The sequence below is a fragment of the Anabrus simplex genome, chromosome 1 (assembly GCF_040414725.1).
Source record: "Anabrus simplex isolate iqAnaSimp1 chromosome 1, ASM4041472v1, whole genome shotgun sequence".
Taxonomy (NCBI): domain Eukaryota; kingdom Metazoa; phylum Arthropoda; class Insecta; order Orthoptera; family Tettigoniidae; genus Anabrus; species Anabrus simplex.
In genome coordinates this window covers 504,915,880-504,928,219 of record NC_090265.1, presented here as the reverse complement: position 1 = coordinate 504,928,219, position 12,340 = coordinate 504,915,880, and the positions used below count along the sequence as shown (strand labels likewise).

The window sequence follows — 12,340 nt, the reverse complement described above, 5'->3', positions numbered from 1 at the left end:
AGTAATGTTCATTTGAAAAATATATCATACGTTTGGAATATTGTAGCCATTTGAACAAAAGCAGTAGAAGCTCGTTGAAACTCCAGAAATCAAATAAACTGATCTACCGTAGTAAATTCAATCTTCCCTAAGCGTACATAGGTATGGTGTTGGAGAGATCGCAGCAAGCAACTATCTGCCTGCACGTAAGACGTACAGTATATCCGTATAATATCCCCTTACATGGCATTAATCGCTGTGTACATTGATGTATCGCTAGTACTTAACTGTTACACAATCTTCCTCTTCAAGTAGGAAGACAGATACTGGTCATGCTATTCGGAATTCAAGGATGTCTAAGAATTTATAACGGTGGATCACATCATTGTTTCTCAACATACAAACGCACTGCCATTAAAGTCAGCATTACTCAATATCACATAACATTATTCATATTTTAGTATACTGTTTCCTCCCAACCCCCCATCCTTTTTATAGTAATTCGCATTGGCTCTCTCTTAATCTCTTAATTCTCAATTAAGATTGGTTGGCAGCAATTCGTCTTCTCCACTCTTCTCTGTAATTCGCTAATCTCTTCATTTCCACATATGAGCCTGTTCCTACGTCATCTCTGATCTGTCTTGAATATTGCAGTCTAGGTCTTCCTCTTCCTCTTTTATCTTGAATCTTTCCTTCTATGACATTAACTATGAATCCATTGTGCCTATAGAGATGGCCAATTAACTGGTCTCTTCTTTTACTTATTGTTGCTAAAAAGGATCTTTTTTCACTTATTCGTCGAAGAACTTCTTCATTGGTGAGTTTTTCTGTCCATGAGACCTTTTCCATCCTCCTCCAGCACCACATCTCAAATGCTTCCAAACGTTTCTTATCACGTGCACTAATAGTCCACGTTTCTGAACCATACAAGGCCACACTCCAGACATAGCACTTAATAAAACTCTTCTTGGTCTCCACATTTAAATTCCTTGATGTAAGTAGTATCCTTTTCTTGTAAAAAGCAATTTTTGCTTGGGAAATTCTGCTCTTTATGTCGACTGAACTTTTGCCATCTGGAGTGATTTTACTTCCTAAGTAGGTAAAGGCATTTACTTGCCTTAGTGGTATATCACTAATTCTGATGTCGACTGCAATATGCTGGCGGTTGCATACCATAATTTCGGTCCTTTTTGTATTAATTTTCACGTTATACTTATCTCTCAATATCGTATTCATTCTTATTAATGAACTTTGTTTCTCTTCGTTCTCCTCTATGACAGCTATGTCATCAGCAAATCTTATCATTTTGGTTTCTACTCCATTTATTTTTATCCCTTCCATTTCCTCTTTGCATTCTTCAATTCCTTTCTCAATATACAGGTTGAACAGCACTAGTGACAAATTACATCCCTGTCGTACTCCTTTCTTTATATAAGCTTCCCGTACTTCACCATTTATGATGCCTCTGGTTGTTATAGAGTTCGTATACTATTCGTCTATCTCTAAAATCTAAACCAACACTAGTCATAATCTTCATTAACATATTCCAGTTCACATTATCAAAAGCTTTTCCTAAATCCACGAATGCAATAAACAAAGGTTTCCTTACGTCTAGCATTTTGTCTATAACCTGTCGTAATGTTAGAATAGCTTCTCGTGTGCCTCTATTCCGCCTAAATCCAAACTGATCTTCAGCCAAGTGTGGTTCAATTTTATTGCTTATTCGGTTATGTATTATTCTTGTCAATATTTTTGACATGTGCGACAACAGACTCAAGGTGCGATGTTCTTCACATTTTAGAGTTCCAGGTTTTTTTGGTATAGGGATAATGAGAGACTTTTTAAAATCTTCTGGAATTTCTCCGGTTTCATATATTTCCGTGATCAGTTGGCATGTCCTACTCATTTAACTTAAAAAAAAATATTAATTTGCAATCCCACGGTGAATTATTTCAACCTCAAAGACTTTACTGCTGTAGGTTTCCTGGCGGGATAGAGGGAAACATTCTGTGGCTCAATTATGACTCTTGTGTCCACTTATTATTAAAAATAAATCACAGTTGGGGAATATCTCGGTGGCAATGATTACTTACAAATTCACACACAACTTAAGTATTTCCAGTGCTTACCACTACGGCTTACACTATTATAGGTTGAGCTTACTACTAGCTTAACATTACAACACCATCATACACACAAATCCACACGTACCTAAAGTATTTCAAAATTTAAAAATTTTACACTATGACTTACAATAACAAACAACAATCACAGCAGCAGCAAGAGTACAACAAACACTTCCAAGGAAAGAAAATATTATAAGAAACACTACTAGCTCAACATTCTAAATACAGCATCATCATATACAAATTCACACACATTTTAACATTTAACATAACTGCATCTGAACAAGTAGTTCAGGACCTCGAGCTGGCGCTGTAGGCCTCTCTTCAGATTTTGAGAAATCGCTTACAAACTTCGCATTACTCGAGTATGTAACACACTCCGTAAATATTTCCTTTGTAATCTTAATCATATACTTATAGTTTGATTAAAATATGTTTGCATGTTATGCTGGGTACCCTGTTCAACAAACAGAACAACCTGGAAATCAAGAACATTTATTGGATTATAATGCGTCGAAAACAGGCTGCAGTTGACTCATATCATAATATTACGAACGATAGCAACCAAGAACAAACTTACAGTGTATAGTGCCATGATAGTTTCTGTGTTATAACATGAAAGTAGAGAATTTGAATAAAATAAGAAGTGACGAAGAAAAACTCAGAACCTTTCGAGTGAAGAGCCTCGAGAAATTGACTTGAGACATAGGAAGAACCAAGAACTGTATGATTTGCTGAGCGACAGTGTACAAGGAAAGAAGACTGCGATGAGTAGGACATGCAGCCTACATGTCCGACCACACTCTGACCAAAGCAGTCCTGTTGGGAGAACGCGTATATTAAACTATTTATGTGATAACTTGAAAGGTGAAACTATGAAACGTATGTGAACGTAGCAACTGAACTTGTGCTACGGAAAGTATTGAAGTTCAAGTGGGATATTGTCAACCAGCTGATGACGAATGAATTACAAATACTGTGGCTATTACTGATATGCGAGCACATTTCTTGTCAAAACAGCCACCAGGACAGTCTCCAAAATAAAACACTGGATTTTTTGGGTTGCTGTATGTTTCCACAAAATAATATAATTTGAGGTTATATGCGTGTAACCTCAAAAGTGTCGGAGTGCTATACAGACATTTTAGTTGTGTGCCCTTTTGAATTCGGTCAGACACAGAAAGAGTACTGAAATTCCCATCCAGGGACAGTAAGTTAAGCTTCAGTTCAAATCAAGAAGCTGTACACCCATATCCTTAAAGTACGGTAACGTACATTTTACGTATTTGCTATCAGGCTCTGAGGTATGTATGTAGCGTCGAAATGAAACTATTCAGTAATCTTCGAGCATGTAAGGAACCAAATTATCTACGTGTTTCCTAGTATGAATAATAGGATTCTCTAAATAGGTCACGTGTTACTGATGGGAGTCGAGATTTCTATTTTAAGTAAAATGCATATCGTTACCCTATTTGAGGACGGTCCAAGGTGTGCGAAAATCTGGCCCATACTCGTAGATCGCAATAGGCCTAGTGTTTTGTTTCGTTTTTCGCACAGTTTACACATTTACCTAATATCTGATTTCATCTAGCGCTTACCGTTTATCTCCGCGGTTTAAAGTAAATCCAGAAAAACAAATAGCAACCAGCGAGCGATGTTATATTCGATGTCAATTGAAGACTGTGTCAGAAATAACCTCCCTTAAAAAGAAATGGGTATAAAGGGAGTAAATAAGTATCCAAATGCAATATGATTAGCGACTCCACCTTGTATAGTCCTCCATTGATCTCTAACAGTGAGGTAAATAACTTGTCAATCATGTTGCTAGCAACATGAGAGACGGTAAAGGAGATAGACGCAGGAGAAGGTAGGGCTGTTAAACATTTCATTACCAACCTAAATCACCCTTCGCATGTGCGCTCGCAAATACATATTACTTTATACAACTGTTAACTTTTTCTTATTTGTGTTTAGATAAGTTTTCACTAAAATTAAATAAATAAAACCTAGCATTTGTACCCGTTCGTCGCGTGGGAATTTGCAGTGGATTACATGTTACGTTCAGAAATGTATGCGAAGTAACATTATCTCAATTCACACGTTCAATGCAACATCTTAAAACAGGACCTCTCAAACGCCCAAAATCTCACGCGTGCAAATTGAGGCGCAGAATTCCTGTGCACAGTGCATCGGTCCCATTCGGCTCCGCTCGGACCAACGCTTCGTCCCTGGGCTACTCGGCTAAGCTCGGTTCAACTCGGCTCAACTCGGCTCGGATTTGGAGCTTTACGGAGCAAGTGAGGAAGAGGGAGACAGGTGGAGCGAGCGAGACAGGCGTGGGGAAAGAAAGAGACAGCGCTATTGCTCCAAATCGAGGAGTGGAGGTCTGCACTCTGGTCAACCAAGCGAAGTCGTATTTTGCACCATGCACAGTGCATGCACCAGGTGCATGATGACGATTTCCGAATTTATTGTACGGTACAGTTCCTGGTCCGAAATTGTGCGAAATTCCCCATGGTTCTCAGGTTGCATATTGAATTTCTGAGCACTGTCGTGGAGCTCTAACATTGATGATACCTCCCTTAATACCTCTCTTAACAAAAAGAGTAAAATGGCTTTCTAGTTTTTTTCGTTTTGCCACCCTGAAGTGACCCGCACGACATGTCCGACGGAACTTCGACTAAAAATTCATTTTTTCGTAATCTTCTGCGTTATTATACGTCGTACGGTAAATATGTACCTGGCATAAACGAACGGAAATAACATATTCTTAAACGTTTGTTACATACAGTCTTTTGATAGACCAAATGTTAATGAAATCATTTGAGAATAATCTTCCAATAAATACCAACTCCACGTGATTACCATCACGTTATATGCACCTCATAACACAATCCTGAGTGAGTAGAATCCAAATACGTAGTTTGGTTGAGTTAAGTTCAGCAGTTTTCCAGTTTCAGGAATATACAAACAGATAGATAAACAGACAGACACCAAAGGGAAAAGTTCTACCTCATATTGCCTTGGTGTTCAGTTACTTTAGGTGGGGGTAATCTTAAAGTCGAGAGAAATATGATGCATCCTCTGATTTTCTACTGTTATGGATCCTTCAAATAACTGTACGCCTGCGAGGGTGTCGCCATTGGCTGATGAGCATGAAGCCCGTAGGTAATAGTAATTTTCTCCGTCATTTGAAGAGTAAGCGACATTGTGTGCAACAATTATTTAAAATAAAGGGACGTTTCACATATAGGCGACAGATTTTACATATAATCAATAGTGTAAGAGAAAGTTGGAAAACTCTTCTGGTCTTCCTATAAACTCCCTTTCTATTCAGTGATTTTTAAACAATGTGCATATCGAAGCCTGCTCCTGGATTAGTAGACTCTAGAAATGAAGCTTGGCCAAGATATAACAACTACTGTAAGAGAAAATATAAAATTCTGAGGTCTTCCTGTAAACCCACAGTCTATTTGGTGATTTTAAAAATATGAAGTTTGGTGGAGATATAAAAATAGTGTAAAAGAAAACAAAACAAAAACCTTCTGGTCTTCTCAGAGTCGGTTGAGCGATTTTTAAACGATACATATATCGAAACTTATGTTTGGATGAGTAGACTCTAAATATGAAGTTTCATCTAAATATATTCAATAGTGTAAGAGAAAATGGTAAAAACACTCTTCTAGTCTTCCTGTAAACTCCCAGTCCATTCAGTGATTTTTAAATAATATGCATATCGAAACCTTCTCTTGAATGAGTAAACTCTAAATATGAAGTTTGGTCGAGATATATTCAATAGTTTAAGAGAAAATTGGAAAGGACTCCTCTGGTCTTCCTATAAGCCCCCAGTCTGTTCAGTGGTGTTTAAACCTGATCCTGCATGAGTAGACTCTCCCCGTGATGGTGGAACAAACAAATAGACACGAAGCTAAAACCTACTGATACGATGTTGAATTGATCTAAAAAGGATAAATATACCAAAATTTGGGGAAATAAATGGCATTACAGAGATAGTCCAAAATAGAAGACAACATAGGCCGTGCGCGTAGAGGCGCGCGGCTGTGAGCTTGCATCCGGGAGACAGTAGGCTCGAATCCCACTGTCGGCAGCCCTGAAGATGGTTTTCCGTGGTTTCCCATTTTCACACCAGGCAAATGCTGAGGCTGTACCTTAATTAAGGCCACGGCCGCTTCCTTCCAACTCCTAGGCCTTTCCTATCCCATCGTCGCTATAAGACCTATCTGTGTCGGTGCGACGTAAAGCCCCTAGTAAAAAAAGAAAAAAGAAAAAGAAGACAACATTTCCAAAGAAATTGTTTAGGACTCGACCAGTATGTAAAAAAATATATGGTAAAATAATAAACTGTACTTAAAATAAAACGCATGATTCTTAATAATAATAATAATAATAATAATAATAATAATAATAATAATAATAATAATAATGTTACTAGCTTTACGTCCCACTAACTCCTTTCCTGGTTTCTCGGAGACGCCGAGATGCCGGACTTTAGTCCCACAGGAATTCTTTTACGTGCCAGCAAATCTACCAACACTAGTTGACGTATTTGAGTACCTTCAAATACTACCGGAACGAGCCGGGATTGGACCTGCCAAGTTGGGATCAGAAGGCCAGCGCCTCAACCGTCTGAGCCACTCAGCCCGACATAACTTTTATCCACGACTCTACATTCCACATTAGCAGAGGGTTCAACGAGACCCGCCAACAACCGTAAATATATTCTCCACGGCTGAATATTATCACGCGGTAATGACACACAAGGAATTGCCGTGCTAAAGTAGTTGCATGACACTGGCTAATAACACTATCTGTTAACTTGTAACGGTCTGATGGGATAACTACAGGCCGTAGTGATTAAAGATTATGATGACTGCTTCAGCATTCACTCCCTACTGGATAAATCTTACGTGCCATACTTGCATGGAAAGTTTGGCAAGTAGAATTCCATAAGAAAGTTGAAAAGGTGTGAAGTATAGAAAATTTATAAATTTTAGATGTGGATATACCGTATTCTCTAGATTGAACATCGAACCAATGTGTGTGTACTGGAAGAATTAGGAATCCAGGCGAGACTCCACCGCATCGATCTAACAGGCCGGATACGTCGCCGGGTAAACTGGTAGGTACCATAAAGAAGATTGTACAGGGTTAGCAAGGGTACGAACGTGGCCTTAATTAAGGTACAGCTCCAGTATTTTTCTGAAGTGAAGGTGGGAAATAACGGAAAACCACCTTCAGGGCTGCTGACAGTAGGGTTCAAACCAACCACCCCCGACTGCAAGCTCACAGCGTGGCCAGTATACTCGGTAATGGCAAGCAACCTGGAGGGAGATATTCAATTCAACGGGTGGACCAGCTACAGCCTGTGGTAGGAATATCTCTCAACGAGAGATGGCACTAGATCAACAAATATTGTTGAAAAATATCGACATATAATGAGCCACCACACACTGTCATGGGCTAACAAGGTAAAGATTGAGGAGGAGGAGGATCGTTCATTCCCTACAAGATGGTTGCACTGACTTTTTGAATCATAATGGACGTTTAGTACACTGGTTAGATGCAATACAGGTCTCCATCCCACCCTGTTCTGTGTTAACCTTTTCATTTCTACGTAACTGTTACCTTCTAAATCTACTCTAATGTTTTTCTCATATTCATACAATGGTCTAACCGTATCGTTCTTACCACCTATTGGCCTCAAAGGCCGATTGAACAACTCCGGCAGTTTTAAGATGTACCCTATAGTTCTACCACTCCTTATGATCAAATTTTCACAAGTCGTTCCCCTCCCGCCAATTCGGTTCAGTATTCCTTCATCCGTGATTCGATCCACCCATCTCACCTTCAGAATTATTCAGTAACACCATGTTTCAAGAGCTTCCATTCTCCTTCTTTATGACCTAATGCTGGCAAAAAATTTAAGGGCACTTGTCAAAGGCAGATATCATCTATAGGCCTTAAACATTGTGCTAACAAACATATTTTGGCATTGGAGCTGAAAGTACAACAGAAATGCCACCCATCAGTGAATACCAGAGGTTTCTAGTTCTACCCATCTCCAATTTAAGGTAGTTTTTATAATCCTCTCCCGCCCATAGCGTAGTAATGCGTAGCACGAAAGCTTAGGGCCTCCCGCCCATAGCGTAGTAAAGCGTACTTGTAATTCTAGTCGCATGTATGAGCCATCTATCGGCCGATAGACAAATATAACTTACTGTTACTAGCATGTGCACTTCCTAGAGACCAAAGATATTAGTTTTCTTCTTTTAAAACCTTAGCAGGCGTATTAGAACACGAAATACGGAAGGCAGTGACATATTGTAAACAAACACGTCGACGTTTAATTCGCGTGAAAATATTTTATGCGATAACGACATTGAACGTTTGGTGAACGATAATTCTGACTGTGAAACTGTTAGTAGTGGCTCAAGTGAACTCAGTGAACTGGAAAGTGAAAATGAAAGTGACGATATTTCAGGAAATGACGACGTACACATGCGTGATGACATAGATTGTAGGCCTAACTTTCAGTGGACAAATACATTGTCTTACGTCGAACCGGCGGACTTTACTAAAGAGGCAGGACCTTGCCATTCTCTTCCTGTAGCTAGTACAGCATTAGAGTATTTCTCCCTTATATTTGATGAAAACATTTTCGATTTAATTGTTCATTAGTTTTTGTACTATATACATTTTTATAAATATCTGCATTATCATAATGATGGTTGAAAAGAATTGCTTTAATCCTGAGGAAAACATGCATTTTAATATGGGCGGGAAAGGGATGTTAAGGCGTGCTTTAAAAAGCCATATATTTATAACAAAATAAATAATAACTTGAAAACGGATTGAGCCAGTTTTCCGAATTTTGTTATACAAGCAGGTGTACCAGGTAGAAATCAACCAGTTATTGCTAAACGTCATTTAAAAAATGTGTATTCAAATTTTAGGGTTCTGAATGTTTGCTGAATTTTATGAAAAAGACATAAAATATAGGAAGAAGAAAAATAATTTTGAATTTCCCTCCATATGATGGCCATGTAGTCAAAGACTTTCTAGCACACTGCAGTGACCCAAGGAGAGATGTTACGAAGATCTATGCAGGACTGGATCTCTTTGGCACTGCAAAGAGTTTTTTTACTCCTTTGGATAATTTGAGGTTAAGTCATTGTGGAAAAGTTTTATCGCGATAATGGGTGGTAAAAGTGTGTCAAACGAGACAAAATGACAGATTATTGGGATGCATAAGGTGCATAAGACTTACAGGGAGATTGCAGCTTGTTTGAGTGTGTGGAACAGACTGTAAAAAGATTTAATGCCACCGGAACAGTGCTTGATGCCGTTCGCAGTGGTCGCCCAAGAAAGACATCACCTAGACTTGATAGAACAATTGTTGCTGTAAGTAAGGCGAACAGAAACGCTGGCAGCAGTGACGTTTTGAGTACTGTTAAGACATTGCACAATATTGACATTACCGTAGCGTAAGGACAATTTCCAATCGCTTACAAGAAGCAGGGCTCCAATCATTTTACACGATACGCAACCCATTATTGAACAACTTAGCCACGAAAAGGAGATGGAAATGATGTCTTGAAAGAAGGAATTGGCTAAGGGAAGCACGGAGAAGGGTTGTCTTTTCAGATGAATGCCGTTTGAGTTGTTTTCAAGACGAAAGATCAGAGTTCGGTGAACCAAAACTGAAAAGGTTCTTCCGTCCTGTGTGGCACCAGCTGTTCAGCAAGGAGGTGATTCGATAATGATATGGGGTTGCACCACTTCTGAAGGACCAGGAGAATGCAGGATTATTGCTGGGTCAATTAACAGTATCCAATATTGTGAGACAATGGAAGAAGTATGCTGCCTTCAGTAACACGCCAACAGGGAAACAACTTCATTTTTCAGCAGAATAACGCCCCTTGCCACAAATCCAAGGTCACTACTGAATGGTTTCGTGGAAAGAATGTCGAGGTATTACCATGGCCGGCAAGAAGCCCTGACCTGAACCCTATAGAGAACCTCTGGAACCCGGCCTACAAGTTGGAGAAAATGAAACCTAAACATGAGGAAGAATTGATTTTCCAAGTAATGCATCTCTGGAGGCAGATCACCAGGGATGAGTGTGCTAAGCTAATCGACACAATGCCAGACAGGATCAAGCAATTCCAGAAGGCCAACGGGGCCCAATAGATTACCTGTTGTGTAAGTTTTTGGTAATTTATCATTAATTAATTAGTGAGATAAATAAAAGACGTTCTATTTCCCATGGGTGTCCTTAAACGTTTTGCCAGCACGCTAGTTATTGTCCATATTTTATTTCCATAAAATGCCACACTCCAGACGAAAGCGTCCAAGAACACCTTTCTAATTCCTATGTCCATATTCGAAATGAGCAAATTACTTTTCTTAAGAAAGGCCTGCCTTGCTTATGCTAGTCTGCATTTTATGTCCTCCTTACTTCTGTCATCGTTAGTTATTTTACTACCCAAGTAACAATATTCATTTATTTACTTTAAGACGTCATTTCATAACATATTTCCTGCATCAGTAGACTTTGTTCGACTGCAATCCATTCATTTTATTTTGGATTCATTTATCGTCATCTGGCACTTATTCTATAAGACTGTGCCCGTACCATTCAGTGGTTTCCCTCGACCTTCTGCAGACTCAGATAAAATAACAGTATCATCGGAAAACCACAGAGTATTTATTTCCTTTCCTTTGATTGTGATTCCATTTCCAAATTCCTCTTTGGTTTCATTTAACACCTGCCCTATACAAACATCGAAAAGGAGAGGTGAAAAACTGCAGCATTTCATCACTCCTTTCTGGATTGCTGCTTCGCTTTCCCAGTCCTCTATTTTTATCACTATAGAGTGATTTCCGTGCAGATTGGAGATAGTTCTCCTTTCTCGGTATCTGATTCTGATCGCCTTCAGAATCTTAAATAGCTTGGTCCAATCAACATTATCGAATGCCTTTTATAGATCTGCGAATGCCAGGCACGTGGGCTTGTCTTTGTTAATTCGATCATCTAAGATTACATCTAAGATTACATCTAAAGTAAGGAGTGCTTCACGTGTTCCTACATTTCTTCCGAAGCCAAACTGATTTTCTCCCATCTCAGCTTCAACTTGTTTTTCCATTCTCCTGTAAATAATGGCGGTACTTTTCACAATAATTTTTAGCAGCTGTTTTCTTGGGAATAGGGGTAACCTTATATCAAAAATCGGATGGCACTTCTCCTGTATCTTACATTTTACACAGTAAAAAATAACCTAGCCATTCTGGTTTCTCCTAAGGAAGTCAGTAATTTTGAGGTTATGTCATCAATCACAGCTGCCTTGTCCCTATTTAGGTCTCTTAAAGATCTGTCGAAATCCGACCTCAAAATTGGGTCTCCCATTTCATCAGCATCAGTGGCCTCTTCCTGCTCCAGAACCTTGTCATCTACTTCTTTACCTTGATACAACTCTTGAATATGTTTCAGCCATGTTTCTGCCTTACCTTCTTTCCCTATAAGTGATTTTCCACCTGAGCTCTTAATATTCTGATCAAACAACTTCACTAGTAGTGCACGGTCTCTCTCTTTCCAATAGGCATTACGTTTCACACGGAAAAGTTTAACATTCTTACGTTGCAACGAAGATTCACTTCACAAAGGAATCAACGTCCGTCATCAAGCAACAACCATGGAAATGACACAATTCTACTGGAAGAACATGTTGACGTCAGAGTTACGGAATATTGCACGTTCTGACCGCTTAGAGTGCCATATTTTTGCCTTGTGACAATGCTTAGATCAATTTCTTTTTTTTGGGGGGGGGGCATAAATCGCAATCGCATTCCTTAGTTAGCATATCTGCGAGTACGAAGTTTCAGACTCCTGCGATCGTTACCGCGCTGAATACCATCACTTTAATTGTGGACATCCGATATATTAGTTGTAAAAATAATTGTGAAAATAAAGTAAAAGCTTAAAATGAGACGACGAATGTTTCTATAACACTCAGTCACGTCTGTACTGATAACAAATGAGCTGATATATGTCAGGTACTGAGGTCAAATATAACAAGATATTTAGATTTTTTTAGTATGTAAACTTTTCATAATGGCGGTAATTAATACGTAGGTATTTACTGAAAATGCAGGTGTATTATCCGCTAAAACACAATACAATAGGCAAATAATTATTCCTATCACTAAATAAAGCA

The 12,340-nt window shown here is 38.9% G+C and overlaps 1 pseudogene; it reads right to left on the bottom strand.

Annotated features, from left to right (window-relative positions):
- Positions 1–789: 789 nt before the first annotated feature.
- Positions 790–10,945, bottom strand: LOC137500994 (uncharacterized; annotated as a pseudogene).
- Positions 10,946–12,340: the final 1,395 nt, after the last annotated feature.